Source organism: Schistocerca serialis, chromosome 8 (genome assembly GCF_023864345.2).
Source record: "Schistocerca serialis cubense isolate TAMUIC-IGC-003099 chromosome 8, iqSchSeri2.2, whole genome shotgun sequence".
Classification (NCBI taxonomy): domain Eukaryota; kingdom Metazoa; phylum Arthropoda; class Insecta; order Orthoptera; family Acrididae; genus Schistocerca; species Schistocerca serialis.
The window spans coordinates 414,480,679-414,505,467 of NC_064645.1; positions in this window are offsets into that span (position 1 = coordinate 414,480,679).

Below are 24,789 nucleotides of genomic sequence, written 5' to 3' on the forward strand. Positions count from 1 at the left end.
TTCGGGGAATTTTTAAAGGTAACCTATGGATGCGCAAGAATACGATATTTATTTGTCAGATGTATTAATTCAAGGAAATATTTATCTCTGGATAAATAATAACGTTTACGATTTGTGTTAGTTTGTTCTTTTTGTTTTCATTAAGTCACAAATTATGCAATTGGTTGAGACATCTGTAAGTTTAGTAATGAGAGAATTTTGCAGTTGATAGTCTTGTTATGTTTTACAAACTTTTTTGGTCAATAAACAGAGGTTAATTTTCAAGAACGATTTTCTTTAATGTAAAACTCACCTCTATCATTCTTACTACATTTCTGAATATTTTCTGACGTTTGCATTGCTCCTTAACAAGCAGCAGCAGATTTTTTTCGACAGTAAAACGAAATTGGAGGAGATTATTTTTCTATTGCGGCATCATCTGCTGATTTGTGTTTGCTTTCGAGAACGTCAGTGCATCAGAAACAAATTAGCATGATGAGCAAGAGGTAAGTCACTTTTATTTCATGGCAGATCTCACCTTGCATTCATATGAGGAAACAGAACGTACTCAGAATTATCAGGTGTTGTGCTAAGCATGCAGATTCATTTTTTGTAAACAGTGTTGATACCTTCATACAGTTATTTTTTTCTAAATAGAACACTAATTTATTTTTGTTTATTCCTAGTGAAACATGGTACTTTATGTCTTGCATCTTTCATAATGTACTTCGGTATTCAGTTTCAGTTACACAGTTTTCATTGAGCACACAACTGGTTTCTGTTGGCAGGTAATTTCCATTATTTCAAATTCTGTGCATCATTAAGTTTAAAGTTTTGTTTCACGACACTGTTCACATGGGAATGACAGGGCCAACCAGCAGTCATTATCGCTCAGCAATTGAACGCTTCGTCTAAATTACACGTTACACGTCGAGAAACATTTTTTTGTAGGAAGGTAATTCAGGGAGCGAGGGATATTGGGCGAAGAATCTCGAACGGACTGTAAATTACCCCCCCCCCCCCCAAAATAATGGTTTAGGGTTTCTGCACTAAATGTTGTCCTGAGGCAGTAGTTCCAGTTTGATGTCCGAATGAAACCAACGAAATTCACGCAAATCCTTAGGCGCAGGACTTTCCCACTTCCATAACATTTTAATATGATCTGACCCTCTGTCGTACTACTAAAGCAGTCAAAAGGTTCATGAAAGAAAACAACAATAATGTGTTTCAGTAGCCTGGTAATTAACCAGAACTAAATCCCATTAAGAACTTGTGGAAGATTGTGAAAAGACGGATGGCTAGAGGACAAATGTAAGGATGTAGAGGCTTATCTCACTAGGGGTAAGATAGATGCTGCCTACAGGAAAATTAAAGAGACCTTTGGAGAAAAGAGAGCCACGTGTATGAATATCAATAGCTCAGATGGAAACCCAGTTGTAAGCAAAGAAGGGAAAGCAGAAAGGTGGAAGGAGTGTATAGAGGGTCTATACAAGGGCGATGTACTTGAGGACAATATTATGGACATGGAAGAGGATGTAGATGAAGATGAAAAGGGAAATATGATACTGCGTGAAGAGTTTGACGGAGCACTGAAAGACCTGAGTCGAACAAGGCCCCCGGAGTAGACAACATTCCATTAGAACTACTGACAGCCTTGGGAGAGCCAGTCCTGACAAAACTCTACCATCTGGTGAGCAAGATGTATGAGACAGGCGAAATACCCTCAGACTTCAAGAAGAATATAATAATTCCATTCCCAAAGATAGCAGGTGTTGACAGATGCGAAAATTACCGAACTATCAGTTTAATAAGTCACAGCTGCAAAATACTAACGCAATTCTGTACAGACGAATGGAGAAACTGGTAGACGCCGACCTCGGCGAAGATCAGTTTGGATTCCGCAGAAATGTTGGAACACGTGAGGCAATACTGACCCTACGACTTATCTTAGAAAATAGATTAAGGAAACACAAACCTACATTTCTAGCATTTGTAGACTTGGAGAAAGCTTTTGACTATGTTGACTGGAATACTCTCTTTCAAATTCTAAAGGTGGCAGGGGTAAAATACAGGGAGCGAAAGGCTATTTACAATTTGTACAGATACCAGATGGCAGTTATAAGAGTCGAGGGGCATGAAAGGGAAGCAACGGTTGGGAAGGGAGTGAGACAGGGTTGTAGCCTGTCCCCAATGTGTTTCAATCTGTATATTGAGCAAGCAGCAAAGGAAACAAAAGAAAAATTCGGAGTAGGAATTAAAGTGCATGGAGAAGAAATAAAAACGTTGAGGTTCGCCGATGACATTGTAATTCTCTCAGAGACAGCAAAGGACTTGGAAGAGCTGTTGAACGGAATGGACAGTGTCTTGAAAGGATGGTATAAGATGAACATCAACAAAAGCAAAACGAGGATAATGGAATGCTGTCGAATGAAATCGGGTGATGCTGAGGGAATTAGATTCGGAAATGAGACACCTAAAGTAGTAAAGGAGTTTTGCTATTTGGGGAGCAAAATAACTGATGATGGTCGGAGTAGAGAGGATATAAAATGTAGACTGACAATGGCAACGAAGGCGTTTCTGAAGAAGAGAAATTTGTTATCATCGACTATTGATTTAAGTGTCAGGAAATCGATTCTGAAAGTATTTGTATGGAGTGTAGCCGTTAATGGAAGTGAAACATGGACGATAAATAGTTTGGACAAGAAGAGAATAGAAGCTTTCGAAATGTGGTGCTACAGAAGAATGCTGAAAATTAGATGGGTAGATCACATAACTAATGAGGAGGTATTGAATAGAATTTGGGAGAAGAGAAGTTTGTGGCACAACTTGACAAGAAGAAGGGACCGGTTGGTAGGACATGTTCTGAAGCATCGAGGGATCACAAATTAAGCATTGGAGGGCAGCGTGGAGGGTAAAAATCGTAGAGTGAGACCAAGAGATGAATACACTAAGTAGATTCAGTAGGATGTAGGTTGCAGTAGGTACTGGGAGATGAAGAAACGTGCACAGGATAGGGTAGCATGGAGAGCTGCATCAAAGCAGTCTCAGGACTGAAGACGACAACAACAACGTGAAAAGACGTATTGGTAAAACATGGTAGAATCTGTCACGAGCGGTCAGAACCTCATTACAGCAAAAGGACACACTAATTATTGATATTCAGTAAGTTACTTTCTCCATTATTGATGTAGTAATAATGATTCACATTTAAAGTTTAATTGTCAAGTCCGAATTAATTTACACACTCCTGTAACGATAACTTTAACGTCACTGTTGCACCACGAAACCGGTAGACACTTATGTCCTATGACGGAAAGAAGGAAAATGCCGATGACAATAATCGCCACGCTTTGTGCTGAAGTTTAGCAGAACAGGATCCCTAGGACTTCGGAAGTGGTTCCTAGTAATTGTTGGTTGCCTAGGTGTTCTCTTGTGTTTCCATATTTACTCTTACACTAATATTCGGCCACTTGCCTGGCCAATTACCACCACGGAACACAACTGCGCCTTGCGGAATACCGTACCGTAGGCGTCCTTCACAGAAACATCTATCCCAGTTCGGGTCGAACACGCCGTTCTATGTACACGCTAGGCAACTGCAACACGCCACTCTGCGTACGAGATAGATTTCAGTGGGCTCCATGAAAGGCAACAGCTTCACCCGCCAGCACCGCGTCCTGTCGACCACGGCGTTCCAAATAAGGCGCTACATTTCGTCCGTACTGTACGTGGCACGCTTCCGCAAACAGCGCGGCCTTCATGGAAATCCTTCCGCCGTATTACTTAGGCGGCTGCACGATCACTACACTAAAGTGCGCGTCATTTATGACGATGGCCGAGTTTAGGTTCGTTCTGCACATCTGACGTCACAAAACACAGTCAGCCAATGAACAGAGAACGACGTTGCCAGAGCTCGACTGCAGTGCAGAGCATGGACGAGTGTCTTCAGTTTTAGAAACGTTCAGTCATAAATAAAATAATTGAACAAAAGCAATGTCTTGATAGCAAACTTTTTTTTAGAACGTTTGGAGAAAGCATTCTTTATTCCAATTGCTTCATATTCTATTAATTAATTAAAGCAAACAAGCAATAAGCCTCCTAATTCAGGCGATAGCAGGGAAAGGTGTTTGTATCATTCTCACTAATCGCTTTTTTGCAATAAAGAAGAGCGGTAATTGTTTATTTCCTACTGTACTTCGACGAAACGTGAGTAATTCATAATCATACCAACAGTGTTTGTCGGTATTTTGCGTGATATTTTAAAGTCCTCCAGGAGAAACGCTTGACGATGAGCTGCGTTAGCATAATGGTTAAAGTGCTTGGCTGCTGAGTGAAAGGTTCTGAGTTCAAATCTTGATCGGTGTCTAACGTTTTCTTTATTTTAAAAACAATATCGAAGTTTATTACTTCCTGAATTTTATTCGTTTGAATGCAATTATTGGAAATTTTTAATGGCAACTAAAATCGACCATCCGGAAAGTATACGCTATGGACGTTTACCTCTGCAAACTATCCAGAATTTCTTGCAATGGTTTACTACATCTAATGCTGCACAATAAATGCGTTGAACATCGAAACAAAATTAAGTCATTTATGGGCGGAAGGTATCAGTCAAGAACATGTGCAAAAATCAAATTTTTGGGCCAAATAGATTTTGTGAAATCGAATGATAGTGTGTCAACGCAGTCGGAACACCATGTGTCTGCACAGGCGAGCAGTTCAATGATAAAATCGCGCACATCGCGGAATGCGGGGAGCACGTCTCTGTAGCAGCGAAAGGGCTAATGCGGCCGTGGTGGCTTCATAAACTGCGCGCTCCCCCCTAAACGTAAGTTTGCGAACTGTGCTATGGCGCTGCTTCTCTTGGCGCGTACAACTGGCAACGCAGCTATCTCCCGCGTCTAGGCGGGCATGCGCGAACCCCCAAGACAAAAGAATTGAACTATAAAGCAGTCGCTCTCGCCCCAGGTTCAAGCCGGCTGTTCCCTGGAGCTAACACGTCGGTAGCGATCTTCATCAGCAGTCTGCAGCATCAGTCTGCAGCAGCAGTCTTCAACACTGGCCATATTTCGGATCGCAGCAATGAGTCCGACCAAGAGACCGTCTAGCCTAGAGCTGACTGGTCCTCTCACCAACCCAGACATCGCCCGAACCAACACGTGGGACATCGACGAGACGTCAACAAAAGACAGTGAGTCGAACTGTAATGAGAACTCTCTCCTACCAGAAGTGTCCCTTACTTTCTATTTCACGTAAACATTTCATTAGTTCTGGTACATCGTGCAGCTGCTTCTCACCGAATCTTCTGATCTTAGTTACTTAATTCGTACATGAAAATATACTTATCTCCATTCCGTAGTGTAATAGACACAAAACTGATACAATACTCAGTCTACCAAGAATTCAACGTTTAGTGTGAGTGATTATCTTACACTGTTCTCAGGTTCTTAGTAAGCTTTGCAGTTAGCACCAGCGGTTTATTTTTGATACTGAGTGCCTTCTCTTAAATGTCAGCATGTTTCGCAATCAAGACTATGTTTTCCTTTCCGTGGGAAGAGATTCTGTTTCTAACTTCCAAAATCAAAGAGCAGATTACACTTCTAGATGTACGTTCCATGATTTTACGAAATGCTTTTCCAAGCATAACGAGTTACAGAGGTTTTACAGGCAAGGCAAAGAAACAGGCCTAGAAAATATTTCGTACCCCTTAAGGTAGGCAATCCAACATATTTTCTCAACATCCTGGGAAGCTGATGTAAGTTGGGTTTTCCATCTAAAGGTGCTTGAAATACACTGGTAATCAAATCAGGTATAGTAGTGTTCGATGGGATTTAAGTCAACACAATGGGCAGGCCATTCCATACGTCGTATATCTTCTCGTTCTAAGTCTCGTCCACCTGCGCACTTACATGTGGTCGCGTATTGTCGTCCATAAAAATTAAAACTTTAGGACTCTGGAAGGGTCTCTCAGTTAGATTAGTGGAAAATTGGATGAGGAGTTCAAGATTTGTCGCCATGTGCTGTCATCCACGTACTTCTTATTTGAAGGCAAAATTATTAAACGGAATGATGTAATGGCTTTGGTGGTCCTTTATAATTCACACTAGCCAATTTATTCATGGAGGACTTGGAGGATATGACACTGAGAACTTCGGCCTTGCAACCAACTTGCTTCTGCAGGTATTTACACGATACTTTTCTCGTCTGGCCACATGGACGTTATGCTCTCAACAGATTCTTGGACCAATTCAGCTGTCTTCATCTCAGCACTAAATTTACCACTGAAAAGCTGACGATCACTGATCGGACATCTGCATGCTACGAGTTGGCATCCACCATACAAATGTAGTGGCGTCCTTAGCACTCTGGTACTCAGAGCATATGCCATTTTGCCGCGCGGACGGTTTAAGTCAAGAGTTTGAACATTTGACGGATGATTTTAAGGAAAACTGGTACTGTAAGAAGCATATTCGCCGGGCTATGGAGCTTAGACCACGCCCGGAGGTGCATGAAGTGGGATCGTAGATCTGTGGCTTTTATTCCTTATAGTGGGGTCATATCGTTTAATATTGGAAGAATTTTACGTAGTTTTAACATTAAGAGTGTGTTCCGTCCGCCTTCTAAGGTTAGGGCACTGCTCGTCTCTGTGAAAGATGATTTGGGGCTTATAGATACATATAAAATTCCGTGACCATGTGGGAAGGCTGACATCGGCCGTTCCACTCGAACTGTTCAGGACAGGTGCCTGGAACTTCGCCATCATACGAGGCTACAACAGGCGGAAAAATCGAAGGTAGCAAAATATAATTTAAGCGAAGGACACGGGATGGAATTTGACTAAATTACGATGATTGCTAGTTCTTCCGGTTTTTGTTATATTGTATATAAAGAGGCAACTGAAATTAGGTTGGCGGATAGTTTGATTAACAGAGACAATAAGTTTTCTCTTAGCCGGACGTGGAACCCTCATCAAAATAGAAAGATCTTCGGTGCGGCCAGTCCGAGTGTTCGAAAATAATCTCTGAGAGCGATATATCGTTGCCCTCGGTGTTCTACTAAGGGCGCCGCCATCTGTCCAGTCTTGGAAAGCAGCAACTGTGCTGGGTGGCTGGTGCGCCATGTGAGGTACAAAAGCATGTACAAGACGTCGATTTGCAGCCTTGGAATCAGTTCTCAGCGGGAATCACCAGCTGTAGTACCGTTCGATTGCCGAAATATTGAATGGAGTTGATTTTAGGATCCTACGGCAAGCCTGAAAAGACTTTGGACTACTTTTATTGCCAGAATATTGTAGGTAACTTTCCAGTTATTCTTGAAGTTCCGATTGGGGCTACGCGAACGATACTCGTCCTTGAACGGGTCCGTGATACCACGAAGCGCGGGTAAAATCGATGTGTCGAGCAGTGGACTACCAGTCATTAGAGCTTTGCCTCGCGCATCGCGAGGGCAAGCGATATGTGGAAATCTACGTACTAAGCGTAAGAGTAAACTCTAGCTTTACCTTACACTTCTAAATTTTGTAGAATCCTTTTAAATTTACTCCAAAACATGTGACTGTTTGTCCAAAGTTTTATTGACAGTAACTGTGTACGCTTATCTTGACGTAAATTGGTCTCTTACTGCTGAATGCTGTTGAACTGAGAGGAATTAGTAGTATGAATGTTGACGTGCCTCTTTTTCTGCTTGATATTTCCACTTCTACCATGATGTTTAGAAGCTTTTTATAGAAGGGCCAATGGAGAAGATTCAGAAATTGTTTTGGGAATTTTACGCTTTTCTGTCGGTTGATCACTGTGTCAGTGGGTTATAAATTTCTTTCCTTCCCTTCGTATCATATTCTGTATTCTCTGATTTGTTTGTTGATCTACGTCATTCTTCTTATTAAAATTGTTTGTGTTAGGAACGGCCTAGAGTATGCCCTAAACTAATGACAACACATTCCTCAGTTATTGTCCATGAATACAGGATACAGTAAAATTCCGTTAAAGTTGATGCTATAAGCCGTATTCACAGTTAAGTGAAACATCATCATCACCATTTTATTAGTATATTAGTGGGTCCATTGTGTCTCCGTTTGCTGTTCTCCATTGTTTCCTGCTTTATTTTCCTGCATGTGCTGACATCCATCACGTCGCCAAGGATCTCAATTCCCTTCCTCGTCCATTTCCTCTTTCGTCCCACAGGCCCTTTAAGACTGTTTTGTAAAGCCCTCTTACTTTCTTAGTATCAGTCCAGTTTAGTTTCTTTCTTTTACTCCATCCAGTAATTGTATTTCCTCTTCCACTCTTCTCAGTATCTCTTCATTTTCCACTCTATTCATTTTATTGTTTCCATCCTCCTCCATGTCCAAATTTCAAAAACCTCCAGTCTTACTCTCACTTTATTCCTCAGAATCTACGTTTCATCGCAATATAAGACACGACGTTTTGTTATAGTCTGGGTAATAGAAACAACCGTATTCAAAGGCTTCCATTATTGACGTAAGTGCAAAGGAAATACTTACAGTGTAAAAATATTCCACAAACTTATTACAACACACTTGGTTCCATTACAACTAACATAAGCGCTGTACTTACTTAGATTTGTGAATAATAAGTTGTAATCTTTCTGATATCTGATGGCAGCAGCAGAAACGTCATAACAAATGAAGGAGTCGTAAGAAGCAATCTACAAGGTTTTATTCACACAATACGGCTTACAGTAACAACACCAACAAATGTTTACTGCATGCTGTAACCACGAAAAATAACAGAGGGATATGCGCTTAGTTGTTTGTTGCATTCTGTAGGGCTTCAAGTAGAAGAGATGAGTTTTACAGTAGCGAAAATGTGCTCATAGCTCTTAAGGAATGCATTTTATAGCCCATGTTTCTTTGTTTTGCTCCATTTACCACCTCTTAATAATGGAATACATTTTATAATACCCTGTGTACTCTTTGACTAAGTTTTAACACGTTGTAACTCGAATATTTTGCTAACTAGAACCAGCGCAGCCAACGACAGTGGTGGTCCACTAACCGAAGGCAAAGGAGAATCAACTGAGTAGAAGCGCATCTCTGTACTGACGAGGGATCACCTCACTGTTCCCAGTATTCATTAATCAGCACTGTACCTAAGTTTTAACTCCCTTTACATAAAGAAATTGTAGCAGACTTTGGAGATTACAGACATTTGTGGAGGAAACGTTGCAACGATTAGGGAAGCAGAAAAAACCTAAACGGAACTCGGATGTTCCTCTTTGGAGAGTTAAGAGACGAGAGCGGGCACCATAGCGCCAGCCAAGTCTCTTGAGCATTGCCTCCCTGGAGACTGTTTTCAAAAAATGCTATTAAATTGGTTCATCTGGAAAGAGCGTCACTCGTTTGAGAACTGCTTCATTACTGGACAGAGTTCAAAGTGAAAATAAGAATATCTTCTTTCGTAATCTTGTCACCCCTACTACGCCGACGTCACCGACAGGATACATGGAAGGCACCTGTTCAAATGGTTCAAATGGCTCTGAGCACTATGGGACTCAACATCTTAGGTCATAAGTCCCCTAGAACTTAGAACTACTTAAACCTAACTAACCTAAGGACATCACACACACCCATGCCCGAGGCAGGATTCGAACCTGCGACCGTAGCATTCCCGCGGTTCCGGACTGCAGCGCCAGAACCGCTAGACCACCGCGGCCGGCAAGGCACCTGTGATATGACATCAAACAAATCTCTCCAATGTTAAAGAATAATCTAAAATCTATTCCAGTCAAAATAAAAATCTGAAGGGGCTAGGGGTAATTGCAAAAACACCTCTACGCCTGCGCTCCAAGCTACAAGTAAAGTGACAAGAGATTCTGGGATTCAGAATCCCAATGGCGAGCAGATATATTTCTGCATACCGTATAAACATGGAACAGATACATTGTAGTCTAAACAGAGGAATTCTTACCTGGATACACCAGAAAGATAAATTCATGTGAGAGCTCTCTGATAGATTTAAGATAAGATCTGGTGTACTCAAAGAAGACGGACTCTTTCCATTGCCATTGAAGTGCACCCTAGTGAACGAAGCCTAGAGAGAGGCGAACACGAGAGTCCACAGTGAAATACAAACAGGAAAAGAAAACAAAGACATCAACGCCAATCACCTGACTTTTGCAGATGTATGTCCCTATTAGACGAGACCTGGAAAGTTGTCATAGATCAGGCCCTCGACCTACGAGAACAAACCGGAAAAATACGTCTCAGTATCTCCATGAAGTGAACAAACTAATGAAAAACATAAAAAAGAGACACTGACACTTTTTGAAGTGGAAGAACCGACTGAGAAGTAGCCAATGAAATCAAATGGCATGGAGAACAGGTCGGCTGGAATGCTCTCGATAAAAAGGCAACGAAATTAGAGAAAATAACGCATAATTGGCTTACCATTCATCTCATGGGATGCAAATATAACACACTATAACATAATAATAAAACCAGAAGCTCTATACGCAGCCGAAACAATGTCTGTCACCAACCATGACTCAACTGAAGGGCTGGACATCAAAGAAAGGAACATAACAAAAAATCTAGGCCCAAAATTCCATAACAACAAACTAATCCACATCGGAAAGGAAACTCTGTGTGATCTCCTGCAATACCCACAGGACAGGACTGATAGTTTAATTTGTGGAAAGGGGCCAAAGTGAGTGGCTGTCAGTTGAGCTCGAACATACTACTTTATTCATTTGACAAACATTACACGAGTAAAGAAAACATTAAAAAAGAGCAACCCAAACATTAATTATAGAACTTAATTCCCGGCTAAATGCACCATTCAATCTGACACCTTAAGGGCAAAACAAATTTAACTAAAAACCTGCTGAAGGCCAATCACTTAAGACTCAAAAACAAGAATTTGACTTTTAAAACGCAGAGGGCCTTTTCTTAAAACATTTCTTAAAATCAGGCTGAAGGCCCTAACAATTTCGCGCCTTAAATGCAAAAGAACTTTAATTTAAAATCGGCTAGAAGCCATACATAAGCGAAAAACATGGAAAAATAAGAAAAGGCAGTTCATCAAACGGCTCTCAGAAGTTTCCAAGGGTCGGCCTGGAATACAGACACAAACGCTCGCTCAGGTGAGACAGGCAGTCGGCCCAACAATCTCAATCTGACGGCAACCCAACCGTCAAACTGAACGGACCAAGCGACAGGACAACTTCCGCTCCACCTGACCATCACACAAGAGGTAGTTCAATGGAACAACGCAGAAGGTATCGGCGCCCACAACGAATTACACATTCAGCTGTCAAACTACATGCCATGGAGGCCAGCCACAACATGACGAGGATAATACACTGCCTGAATACGTCAACGGCCAGGACAGGTAACTGGACCGTTAACGGGCACAAGGCAGAAGGTTCAGCTGGTGCACTTTAATTAAAAAATAATCAAGTTAGGTTAAACTCCACAAGAGGGCAGCTAGAATTTCGACAACTTGAAAACATACATTGTTGCTATCGGGAATGTCCCAACAGCCCACAACGAAATTCAAACGACACAATGTAAACAGTTGGGGCTGGCTGCTAGATTAAGTAAAGACTCAACTGCAGTGTCCGGAATCGGTGAGCCCCGGACCTCGTAGCAATGGGAACACCACCTCACACTCTGACCGCGCGTGGACGCCGCCAGCGGCTCCGGTCAAACCACGCACCACGGAGACTTCCTCGCTGCTCTGCGCCAACCGACCAAGTGCCCGCACACTGCAAGGCTGGAAACCATAAGCGAAAGGCCAAAGATAGTACAAGGGTGCGAGTATCGATACACGCTGCTGCTGTGAATCGCAGAGAGAGAGGATAACAGCATAATCGCGATAACCGCAGGAGACTAATCACAGAATAGCAACCAAGATTTAATGCAAAGCATAGAAGAGCAAGCCGTGGCTCACTTTGTACCACAGATTCGAAAAGATCTAACACCACGAGGACAATAAGAATTTATTTTGTGAACAGAAGCTTAATATTATCCGAAATGGACTAACCAAAAAATTTTTTACTACTTCCATAAAAAAGGTGTAAGAAAACTAAGGACGTAAAAGAAATCTAAATCGCAGGAAAAGGCTAAGAAATGAAACTGCAGGAAAAAAAAACATATGAGAACTCAAAATCAAAACCAAATGAACCATCTCAATCTCCAAAGAAGAAAAGAAAGGAAGAGAGAGAAAACTGGGTAAACGAAAGGCATAGAATATTAGAAAGTGATTGTTCTAGCGCACTCCAGAGACAGATGAAACAGAAGAAATATAACAACCTGCAACTTTTTCTAACGTGTGGATTGCACAAAGCTCTATACCCATTGAAGCTCAGAGACCAGTTCCCATCCGTGAAATACGCTGTCAGATTTAAGCTTGGGTCGCGCGAAGTACGGAGTCGGCAAAATCAAACTGACCTAGAAAAATATTTATCATATTGGTGCGGAACTGACCCTTCTCAATGAACTGCTCATTACAAAAAATGCTCGTATCGTGATTTCGATGCACCAAACGTTTGCTGCCATATGTCTGCACCTGCGCATCTCGCACATTCTCGGTTCCCAGATCTTCGCTGTGTCATTACGTCTGAGTGAGTGAGAGGGAGAGACGTGTTTAGTGACCAGTTGAAAGCAACATTAATTGGTGCTCACGATAATCCCGCGCATGTTCTTCTTCGATTAATTTCGAAGTACAGATCGTGCGCAGATGTCTTTGCGCAAGAGTTTAAGATTCTGAGAGAAACGACCAACAATGTCTGCAAAACAAAACATTGTCGTAAAATGGTGGGAAAAGGGCATAATTATTCGTTTTACCAGTGATGTGCTGCACCTTTGTGAAAATATGCTTGCAGTTAACAAACAGTTAAATCCATAATAAATTCAAAACACAAACCGTCAGGGTATTCTTACATAAGTCGATGTATTTTTGCCAGATCCTTGAGAGAGTGGATCGTCCGATTAGATGCCTAAGTTTTGTGAATATTGAAATGTTATTTCATCTGCTATTGTTTATCGAAATGTTCACGTGGAGCCATCTACACTTCTCATGTAAAACTGCTGTTGATTTGATGCAAGGAAAACATTCTTAATAACCCACTTTCCATTCTCATCAATTCTCATCACTGACAGACACTGCTTCTAACGTACAATAAGTACGGGCAATTCATTACATTAGATAGTAAAGTCATGTAGGAAGTCTTAATATGCACGCCATCATCTGAAACATATTTTGGAGGGTTGCTTTGCATGTTACCCTCTGTAGTACTGGTTCAAAAAATTCGTGTCCTCCACGAAATTACAGGCCCCTGCGAGTTACTGCTTAAGTATTAATAGTTTCTAGCTGGTGGGTTTCACCTACCGCTAAAAATTTGAAGGCAACGGATAACACAGTCCTTATAACCACTACAGAAGGCACCTATACAGGGTTTGATAGGGAGAATAGAGCTTTTATTTATCTTTATTTGTCGACACAGCATGCGACTGAGGTAAGGACTAATTCGGCGGGCTTTGCCTGTCATCTCTATGGGATATTTTATTAATCCTAGTTTCCATTTTCTAGTGCGGTTTGAATACTTTCGCCTATTCTTTATGTTGTTAATGATGAAGGGAGGAAATAATCTATAGACGATGTAGATTAATTGGTATTCATTTAATACCTATAGCATTTGAAGAATTAGCCGTGTATCAGCTAGAATAGTTATTGCCCATTCGAACGCAACAGCAATGGCTCTCATAGTATACATCATCACAACTGGTCTCTCTAGTCAACAGGATTTACTTTCGCCACGTAATTATCGAAAGGGAGAGGGGAGCCCAGACCTGGCTTCAATGGAACTTTATGCAGGCACACACTTATACCTACATTCATGCCTTCTATTGATATTAAATTTAATTACTATAGGTCACGCAGAACAAGTTCAGCAAAAGACACTACAAGCGAACACGGTCAGGGTGGAAGAGTATCTACCTAAATATATCAAATTTCTTTACAATGTGCACCGAAGAGGGATAGCAAGTGGTCCACTTGACAATGACTGCCAACTTTGGTTTAATCTTGCGTTCCGAAACAACACCATGTTACTGAGCTGGGTCGGCAAGGACATTTAGTATCATATGGCGGGAAAATTTTTGCAAGTCTCTATCCCATTAATAGAAATTAAAATCTGAACTTTTCCTAGATACAAGAGACCAGCATGTATATTTTCTGTAATCTACTTCATCATAAGCGAATCAAATAGTTATGGAGGGGCGCAAGAAACATTTAATAATTATCACATTCGTGCTACTCCATACACGTGGCCGAGTTGCGGTAGCGAACAGAAATGCAAAAATACTGGCACACAAGATTATTTCTTCACCATCTTACCCTCATGAACTACCGTACAGTTATTCACACGTACCTTGTATCTATTGATGTGGCGCACCTTTCTATTGTACAGTTTCGCGCCAAAGTGAATATGCGCACATTTCATGATTCAAAGTTATTACTCACCACACAAATTTACTGTTTCCTAGTTGAGCTACACGAAACTTCAGTGAAGCTACTGTACATTTTTGGGACGAAACAGCACTTTACTAATGTGGCGGTTGCTCCAAGCGCCCACGTGGCAGGAAACCAAGTACACATAGAAGACACATCAGAAATAAAAAAGTTTCCCCGAAATATAACTGAAAGAAACACCACGTTAAAATACATTAAATGACTTAACTTCTGTTACGCTCTGAGGAAAAAGACGACCGTGAGCATAAGGCCCATGGTTCGTACCCGACCAAGATACAAACGCAAAGTTCTTACTGAGATTTAACTAAATAATGGAAAACCCCTTATGGGAGTTTCGTGGTAGTAAAACACTTGATTTCCACATTGGACCTTGGTAACGAACAGATTTGAAACATTCTAATACCTTTGATAATATTACCATAAAACTGACAGCTAAGTCTTCAACGTCTGCACAGTGCCGCTACCAAGGAACCAGTGTCCTGCGCGCCACATCGCCTAACCGTTTCACGTTCAAAATCGGGAGTGGAGAGGGTGGTTCGCCAACTTGACAGAGGCTATACTCGTGCCTTCGCGAACTCTCTGACCTGACTTGCACACTTTGTCTTTGACTAACTTGTTCGCGTTTGGGAATTAGTACTACCCTAAAACAGAAACACTCTATTCATGCAATGCTACAACCTCTGACTAAAGCTTTCTGCTACTTCACATAATTTCTCATTCATACAGCCCGGGTCGCACAAGTGAAAGGATGCAGGGAAACGTGAAACAGATGCAATAAAATCAATAAATAAACAAACGCAGTGTACTCCATCCTCTCCTGCATGTTACCGACTAATTTATTTCTGCCTAGTAAAATCATTCTCGGTATTAATTCTCTTGTACTGGAAATTTATTGAGAAAATATTGAACGGTAGAAGAAGTTCTGTTTCAACTTGAATTTTCTGGACGTCACCTCGTTACATATATTCTGGCAATAAATCCAATCATCCAAAACCATGAGTTACCACCATGTTACATAGACAAACTTAGGGTGCGAAAAAACTTTATAATAGTTGCACGAAAAAAAGATATCCATCACGTAGTGAAGAATGTGTGTGTGTGGCAGCATGTCTGTCGAAAACTGACGTCGTAGACAGGTGTGCGGCAGTGGGAGCTGCAGCTTCATGACAGACCGTTGCAAATATCGTAACGCAGAAATTAAGCCAATTCAAAAGGAAGGCGCTTGATGATACGTCACACTGTCTTGTTCCCTCCCAGTGCGATTATCCCGCCTTTAGTTCCTTAGAAGAGGCCTTAAAGGGTCTTTGATTCCTGTCGGAAGAGGATAAGCAGCAGGCATTTACAGACACCTTCACGCAACAGGACACGGTGGTCAACCAAAAAAATGGTTCAAATGGCTAAGCCCAAATTAAGGAAAGTAATTATATCCTACAGTATAGAGAGATCTCGGGCAGTTCACCGTACAATGTAATTTTACTACATGGTTTTACGGGACTTGTATGATCAGTCAGATGGCTCAGACAGGCGATTGTCCGACATCAAGAAAATTAAAGCGACATTATTAAGCTTAAAGAGGAAACAACTGGAGGGTCTTAAAATTAAGTCAAAAGCCAGATCTGTCAGCGAGGACGAAACGGCTGCGTTATATCATCTGATTAAACACCGCAAGAACCGACGACGGATATTCGTGGTCAAACTTATATTAGAAAACGGTACTGTCCTCACAGTACAAAACGAGGTAATCAGAGAAATCCACAGGTATTACAGTGCCCTGTATGAGGCAGAAGCAACGCAAGAGGACGATTCGGAAGAGCTATTTGCGTTTACAAAAAAATGGTTCAAATGGCTCTGAGCACTATGGGACTTAACATTTGAGGTCATCAGTCACCTAGCACTTAGAACTACTAAAACCTAACTAACTTAAGGACACCACACACATCCATGCTCGAGGCAGGATTCTAACCTGCGACCGTAGCGGTCGCGCGGTTCCAGACTGAAGCGTTTTGTCTACAGTGCACTACACTTACCGTTACACAACTAGCTTTTTATTTTATTTATTTATTTATTTTAAATATTATATGTAAGTACTGAAGCCACTGCAATGGCAGTGCGACGAGCGTGGCAGGCAAGTGGCGGCAAGGAGGTCAGGGGTCACTTAGTCCGACGTCTGGCCACGGTGCCGCCCCCATACCCGTCACCACTCACATTGACTGTAAAGGAAGACTAATTTTTTGAGCCAGACTATTCGCTTGATACATAAATTGGGGAGGGTTTGAAAGCTCGAACAGTTATCCAATCCCTGTTCTATTGAATGCAATATGGAGCATATTACCGTACTTTCGACGGTGATCCGGGTAGTTTCTAATTTTAAGATATTCCGTTTCCACGTGTAGCAGAAATTCGCTGTAATCGTCGCCCGTCAGCTGATTGAATACATGACTTGTATAGTGACCCAACAGCCACATGACAGCATTATTTTTAGTTGGTGGAAAATATTTGACGTTTGGTCTGTGCAGTAAGTTCGTGTCTATGTTATTTTCAGAAGTCCTAGTTATAAGGGTGACTTTTTGACGAGCCCATTGCCAATTGCGTATGTGGTTACTGCAAGTATATCTGTGGAGAACAGTATCCACTTGGTGACAATCTGGACAATGGGCTGTGTCACGTAGCCCAATCGCATGCAGGCGCTCATTTGTGCTGATAATGTTGTTGACTGTTTTGTACCAAGTCGACCTGACCAAGGACGGAGGTACACTGCTACTGATGTTCGCCCACAGGACATCCCAACTGACACCAGTATGCTATTGTTCGATTTTATTCTGGCCCTCATATTGTTGACTGTGCTCCAGAATGTCCTTGGCAGTTAAGGGGCGATGTTGGAGAAGGACCTCGCTCAACTAGCTCATTTACAGATAATAAGTGCGGATGTAGGAGAGCTGGTAGTCGATCGTCTGCACATCGATCGGCGGTTCTAGGCTTTTCGGCGCGACTGCCTCAAACAACTTAGCCGTAAGGGTGTCAGAGTAGCTTTGGATTAGGCATGTCATCCGTTTAATGTACAAAGCCGTTGCTTTGGCGTTCAGATCGGTTAGACCCATACCCCCATGCAGAGGGTCGAGGGTCACAGTCTTCACGTCAACTCGAAATATTTCCCCCCGCCACAGAAAATTGGTGAACTTGCTCATTATCTGTTTGGCTATGACGGTGGGGAGTGGAAAGACCTGTGCCACATAATATGCTCTCGACAGGATACATGTATTTCTAAATTTAACCCTCTGAAATTGGTCCATGCTGCGATGGACGTTGTCTATTAAAGCACCCTTCACTTTGAGCGAGACATCCCGCCAATTTGCCGTTATCATCCTTTGTGGGGGGACCGTCAGTATCGTCCCAAGAGATTTGTGTTCCGTAACATGGTTATCCCATTCTAGGCCGACATCGTCAAGTCTCCTTATACGTAGAAATTTGCTTTTAGTTTCATTCATTTTTGCGGCAGAAGCGTAACAATAGCTTCTGAGGTCTGCCTCCAGTTGAACCACATCCTCCCTGTTCCTCACGACGATGTCGACATCACCAGCACATGCACCAACTGCAGTTTTCTTCCCGGCGATCGTTATGCCCGTCATGTGCTCTTTTACTAGCCGCAGCAATGGTTCTAGTGAGGTGACAAAGAGCAACATGGAAACGGGGCTTCCTTGGGGGACACCCCTTGCGATGGTAATTGGTCTTGTGAGCTGGTAGTTGACGGAGATCGTGGCGGCCAGACTAGTGATCGTATTGCGCACGATAGCGATGGAGTCCTGCCGGGAGCCCATCCTCCGCATCGTTTCGAAGAGGTATTTATGGCTGACACGGTCAAATGCTTTATAAAATTCGACAAAAAGGAGGCCGCAATTAATGGTGCTGGCAAACGACAGAGCAACGATATCTCTATATTGTGCTGTAGTCTGAAAGATTGATCGCTTCTAAGCACAAGTTTGCTGTTGGCCAATTATGTTTGCGGTCAACGGCATCATTCATTTGTTTAAAGCTCTCGCAATAATCTTTTAATCTGAATTAAGAAGAGAAATGGGCCGGAAGCTGTTAATCTTTTTACATCCCTTATTTTTAGGAATCAACATGATTTTACATTCTTTAAGTTCTAGTGGTACAAACTTTCTCCGCGGGACGTCGTTAACGGCTTGTGTCAACTTATCACCTATGATATTCCAATATCGTTGATAGAATTCGACTGGAAGGCCATCAGGGCCCGGTGATTTCCTTTTAGGGGAGCCGCGAATTATTTCAAAGACGTTATCAGGACTAAAAGCCGAAAATAATCTGGCGTTGTCGTCGGCCGTAACTGTGGAGGTTGTAAACGCAGCCGGACGGTGTGGCCGTGCGGTTCTAGGCGCTCCAGTCTGGAACCGCGTGACCGCTACGGTCGCAGGTTCGAATCCTGCCTCGGGCATGGATGTGTGCGGTGTCCTTAGGTTAGTTAGGTTTAAGTAGTTCTAAGCTCTAGGGGACAGATGACCACAGGTGTTAAGTCCCATAGTGCTCAGAGCCATTTGAACCATTTTTTTGTAAACGCAAATAGCTCATCCGAATCGTCCTCTTGCGTTGCTTCTGCTTCATACAGGGCACCGTAATATCTGTGGATTTCTCTGATTATCTCTTTTTGCATAGTGAGGACAGTATCGTTTTCTAATATAAGTTCGTCCATGAATATCCGTCGTCGCTTCTTGCGGTGTTTAATCAGATGATATAACGCAGCCGTTTCGTCCTCGCTGACAGATCTGGCTTTTGACTTAGTTGTAAGACCCTCCAGTTGTTCTCTCTTTAAGCTTAATAATGTCGCTTCAATTTTCTTGATGTCGGACAATCGCCTGTCTGAGCCATCTGCCTGATCATACAAGTCCCGTAAAACCATGTAGTAAAATTACACTGTACGGTGAACTGCCAGAGATCTCTCTATGCTGTAGGATATAATTACTCTCCGTAATTTGGGCTTCGCCTTGCGGGTCCACCACTCCAAAACACTCGGAAAGTTGTGTACAGAGCGCAAGCAAAAATCCCAAGCTGTCGTTAATACGGCCTCGAACCGCTCGGTCTCTCCGGCCGGCACAGTGGTTAACCAAAATGGCACCTTCAACCTGGTGCGTCAGTGGGACGTTTGCCTCAGTGCTCTCGGCGATTTTACCCGATTCGCAAACCTATTCTTGAATGGTCCGAGAAGGCACACGGGGGGAGGGGTTTATTAGTGATTGAGAGCTCAACGTTAGGCGGGTGATGGAGCCCCTTAGGGAAATAGCGGAAAGGTCGGGGAAGAAGGCCACTGTTCACTCTGTCTGCTTGCCGAGGGGTCTCATCCGAGATGTGGAGGAGGCCCTGCCGGCGGCGATAGAGAGCACTGTGTGCACCCGACTGCAAATTGTTGCTCATGTCGGCACCAATGACTCCTGCCGTCTGGGTTCAGAGGTCGTACTCAGTTCATACAAGCGGTTGGCGGAGTTGGTGAAGGTGGAAAGCCTCGCTCGCGGGGTGGAATCAGAGCTAACTATTTGTAGCATCGTTCCCAGAACCGATCGCGGCCTTCTGGTTTGGAGCCGAGTGGAAAACTTAAACCAGAGGCTGAGACGTTTCTGCGGAGATCTGGGGTGCAAATTTCTCGACATCTGCTACCGGGTGGCTAAAAGTAGGGTTCCCCTGAATAGGTCAGGCGTGCACTACACGCAGGAAGCGGCTACAAAGGTAGCGGAGTACGTGTAGAGTGCATATGTGGATTTTTTAGGTTAGAGAATTACCTCCCTAGGCCCGACAAGACACCTCCTGAGACGCAGCAAGGTAGGAGTAGGCAAAATGCAATAGGGAATAACAATATTAATCTGGTAATAGTAAACTGCAGGAGCGTCCATAGAAAGGTCCCAGAACTGCTCTCATTAATAAACGGTCACAATGCCCATATAGTACTAGGGACAGAAAGTTGGCTGAAACTAGACGTAAACAGTAATGAAATCCTAAACTCAGATTGGAATGTATACCGAAGAGACAGGCTGGGCAGTGAAGGGGGAGGCGTGTTTATAGCGATAAGAAGTGCAATAGTATCGAAGGAAATTGACGGAGATCCGAAATGTGAAATAATTTGAGTGAAGGTCACGGTTAAAGCAGGCTCAGACATGGTAATTGGATGTCTCTGTAGGCCCCCTGGCTCAGCAGCGGTTGTGGCTGAGCACCTGAAGGCTAATTTGGAAAATATTTCGAGTAGATTTCCCCACCCTGTTATACTTCTGGGTGGAGATTTTAATTTGCCGGATATAGACTGGGAGACTCCAACGTTCGTAACAGGTAGCAGGGACAAAGAATCCAGCGAAATTTTTTCTAGTGCTTTATCTGAAAACTACCTTGAGCAGTTAAACTGAGAACCGACTCGTGGCGATAACATATTAGACCTTCTGGTGACCAACAACCCGAACTATTTGAAACAGTTAACGCAGAACAGGAAATCAGCGATCATAAAGCGGTCACTGCATCGATGATTTCAGTCGTAAATAGACATATTAAAAAAGGTAGGAAGATTATTCTGTTTAGCAAAAGTGACATAAAGCAGATTTCAGAGTACCTGACGGCTCAACACAATAGTTTTGTCTCGAGTACAGATAGTGTTGAGGATCAGTGGACAAAGTTCAAAACCATCGTACAATATGCGTTAGATGAGTATGTGCCAAGCAAGATCGTAAGAGATAGAAAAGAGCCACCGTGCTACAACAAGCGAGTTAGAAAACTGCTTCGGAAGCAAAGGGAACTTAACAGCAAACATAAACATAGCCAAAGCCTTGCAGACAAACAAAAATTACGCGAAGCGAAGTGTAGTGTGAGGAGGGCTATGCGAGAGGCGTTCAATGAATTCGAAAGTAATGTTCTATGTACTGACTTGGCAGAAAATCCTAAGAAATTTTGGTCAAAGCGGTAGGTGGATCAAAACAAAATGTCACTCTGTGACCAACATGGTACTGAAACAGAGGATGACAGACTAAAGGCCGAAATACTAAATGTATTTTACCAAAGCTGTTTCACAGAGGAAGACTGCACTGTAGTTCCATCTCTAGATTCTCGCACAGATGACAAAATGGTAGATATCGAAATAGACGACAGAGGGATAGAGAAGCAATTAAAATCGCTCAAAAGAGGAAAGGCCACTGGACCTGATGAGATACCAGTTCGATTTTACACAGAGTACGCGAAGGAACTTGCCCCCCTTCTTGCAGCGATGTACCGTAGGTCTCTAGAAGAGCGTAGCGTTCCTAAGGATTGGAAAAGGGCACAGGTCATCCCCGTTTTCAAGAAGGGACGTCGAACAGATGTGCAGAACTATAGACCTATATCTCTAACGTCGATCAGTTGTAGAATTTTGGAACACGTATTGTGCTCGAGTATAATGACTTTTCTGGAGACTAGGAATCTCCTCTGTAGGAATCAGCATAGGTTTCGAAAAAGACGATCATGTGAAACCCAGCTCGCGCTATTCGTCCACGAGACTCAGAGGGCCATAGACACGGGTTCCCAGGTAGATGCCGTGTTTCTTGACTTCCGCAAGGCGTTCCATACATTTCCCCACAGTCTTTTAATGAACAAAGTAAGAGCATATGTACTATCAGACCAATTGTGTGACTGGATTGAAGAGTTCCTAGATAGCAGAACGCAGCATGTCATTCTCAATGGAGAGAAGTCTTTCGAAGTAAGAGTGATTTCAGGTGTGCCGCAAGGGAGTGTCGTAGGACCGTCGCTATTCACAATATATAGAAATGACATTGTGGATGACATCGGAAATTCACTGAGGCTTTTTTGCGGATGATATGTGGTATATCGAGAGGTTGAAACAATGGAAAATTGTACTGAAATGAAATGCAGGAGGATCTGCAGCGAATTGACGCTTGGTGCAGGGAATGGCAATTGAATCTCAATGTAGACAAGTGTAATGTGCTGCGAATACATAGAAAGAAAGATCCCTTAACATTTAGCTACAATATAGCAGGTGAGCAACTGGAAGCAGTTAATTCCATAAATTATCTGGGAGTACGCATTAGGAGTGATTTAAAATTGAATGATCATATAAAGTTGATCGTCGGTAAAACAGATGCCAGACTGAGATTCATTGGAAGAATCCTACGGAAATGAGATCCGAAAACAAAGGAAGTAGGTTACAGTACGCTTGTTCGCCCACTGCTTGAAAACTGCTCAGCAGTGTGGGATCCGTACCAGATAGGGTTGATAGAAGAGATAGGGAAGATCCAACGGAGAGCAGCGCGCTTCGTTACAGGATCATTTAGTAATCGCGAAAGCGTTACGGAGATGATAGATAAACAACAGTGGAAGACTCTGCAGGAGAGACGCTCAGTAGCTCAGTACGGGCTTTTGTTGAAGATTCGAGAACATACCTTCACCGAGGAGTCAAGCAGTATATTGCTCCCTCCTACGTATATCTCGCGAAGAGACCATGAGGATAAAATCAGAGAGATTAGAGCCCACACAGAGGCATGCCGACAATCCTTCTTTCCACGAACAATACGAGACTGGAATAGAAGGTAGAACTGATAGAGGTACTCAAGGTACCCTCCGTCACACACCGTCAGGTGGCTTGCGGAGTATGGATGTAGATGTAGATGTAGAATGTACGACCCTAGAACGGAAACATTTTCATCGTCCTTTATAGTTAGCAGTTCTAATATCCAAAGTGGTGCAAAGTAACCCATAAAAACCATGTGACTAACCGTACGGTGAAATAGTATGAAATAATACTCAATAGTTCAGGCAACAACACGATAGGATAGACTGGCTCCTTGGCATAAAATGACCTGACGACCAGCATGAAGAAGCTTTCCAAGACACAGAACCTACTTACAATGTAATTAATTTGACTAACTGCCCAATCATTTGATCATTTAGCCTTTTGAGGATATGACCCGTTGACCAACTAATTGGGAATATTTCCGACTTGTGGTTAAATCTAACTTACCTATCAGCCAAGGGAACGTTTGAAAATTTATTTATGAAGATGGTACCTTTTCTTTCGGACTATGTTCATAGTGCCCCTGCCCATTATACTCATTATTCTCGGCTTGCTGCCGATGCCCGTAAGTGTTCAGGCACTGTTTGTGCATCCGCACAGAAGAAATGGTGAAATGGCCGGTGAGCCTTGGTATCTGTTCTTAGGTAAGGCTCACCGGCCATTTGACCATCTTCTTCTGTGTGGCTGCACAGTGCCTGAACTCTTACGGGAATCGGCGGTAAAGCCGCGAGTAATGTGTGTGATGAGCAGGGGCGCTATGAATATAGTGCGGGACAATAAGTTGCGAATGTGGGTCTCACGGGAGGAGTGCCAGAGGCAAGCCCTTCTCAGATAAATAGAGCGTCTGCCATGTAAGCAGGAGATCCGAGGTTCGAGTCTCGGTCGGGGCATAGATTTTCAATTGTTCCCGTTGGCATATATCAACGCAGCTAGGGGTATTCATTTCATTGTAATTTCGTTTGAAAATTTCGCAAATGATGGTGCGACTGAAATAAGACAAGAAAATAGGTAGTTGTGTAATGCACTACATGAAGGGGAAACGATTCGCACAACAAATAAAAAGCTATTGAGAAACATGCATCCTGTTACTATCTCTTAAGATTCTTATCACTGTATATTTAAAGTACGCAATAATAAAATCAGAAAATTAACAAACCGCAGCTGGGAAAAATCACGTGAATAATTTTGGCACAAAAGTGTTGCAACAATTAATCGGAATTGAGTAAGAGTATTCTTGGCTGAAATAAGCAGCATAACTTCGAAACATTGTATGGACGACGAGATACTATCAACTGTTCAATCGCGTGTTAAAACTGACGAACTTACGCTTGTTTTGTCAGAAAATAAATTTTCTTCGAGATAGTATAGTAGTTTTTGAAGAAAAACATGTGAAACTTTTTCTCTTGGCTAGAAAGAAGGTGACCTTTTCTCTGAAAATTATTTAATAGTTGTTTTCGGGTTAGTTTAATTTTCTGCGTGTTCATCGATGCAGGTTTACATGCTCGCTCTAATAGTAGGACCTATACAATTTGGACAAGACTGGGCTTAAGTCTGGTTTGTTATGTGTATTGTTTTAGACATCCAAAGATTTTTGTATGATTCTGAGCCACTAGTGAATAAAATCATTAAGGTATAAACAACTAAACGATGATAAACGGTAGTAACCAGTTTTTCAATTATAACCGAATTCAGCGCTTCAAATGCAACGCATTTCTACGAAACAGAGTTTCACTGGAAAATGCGAGATTTTTCGTGCATAAGCGAACG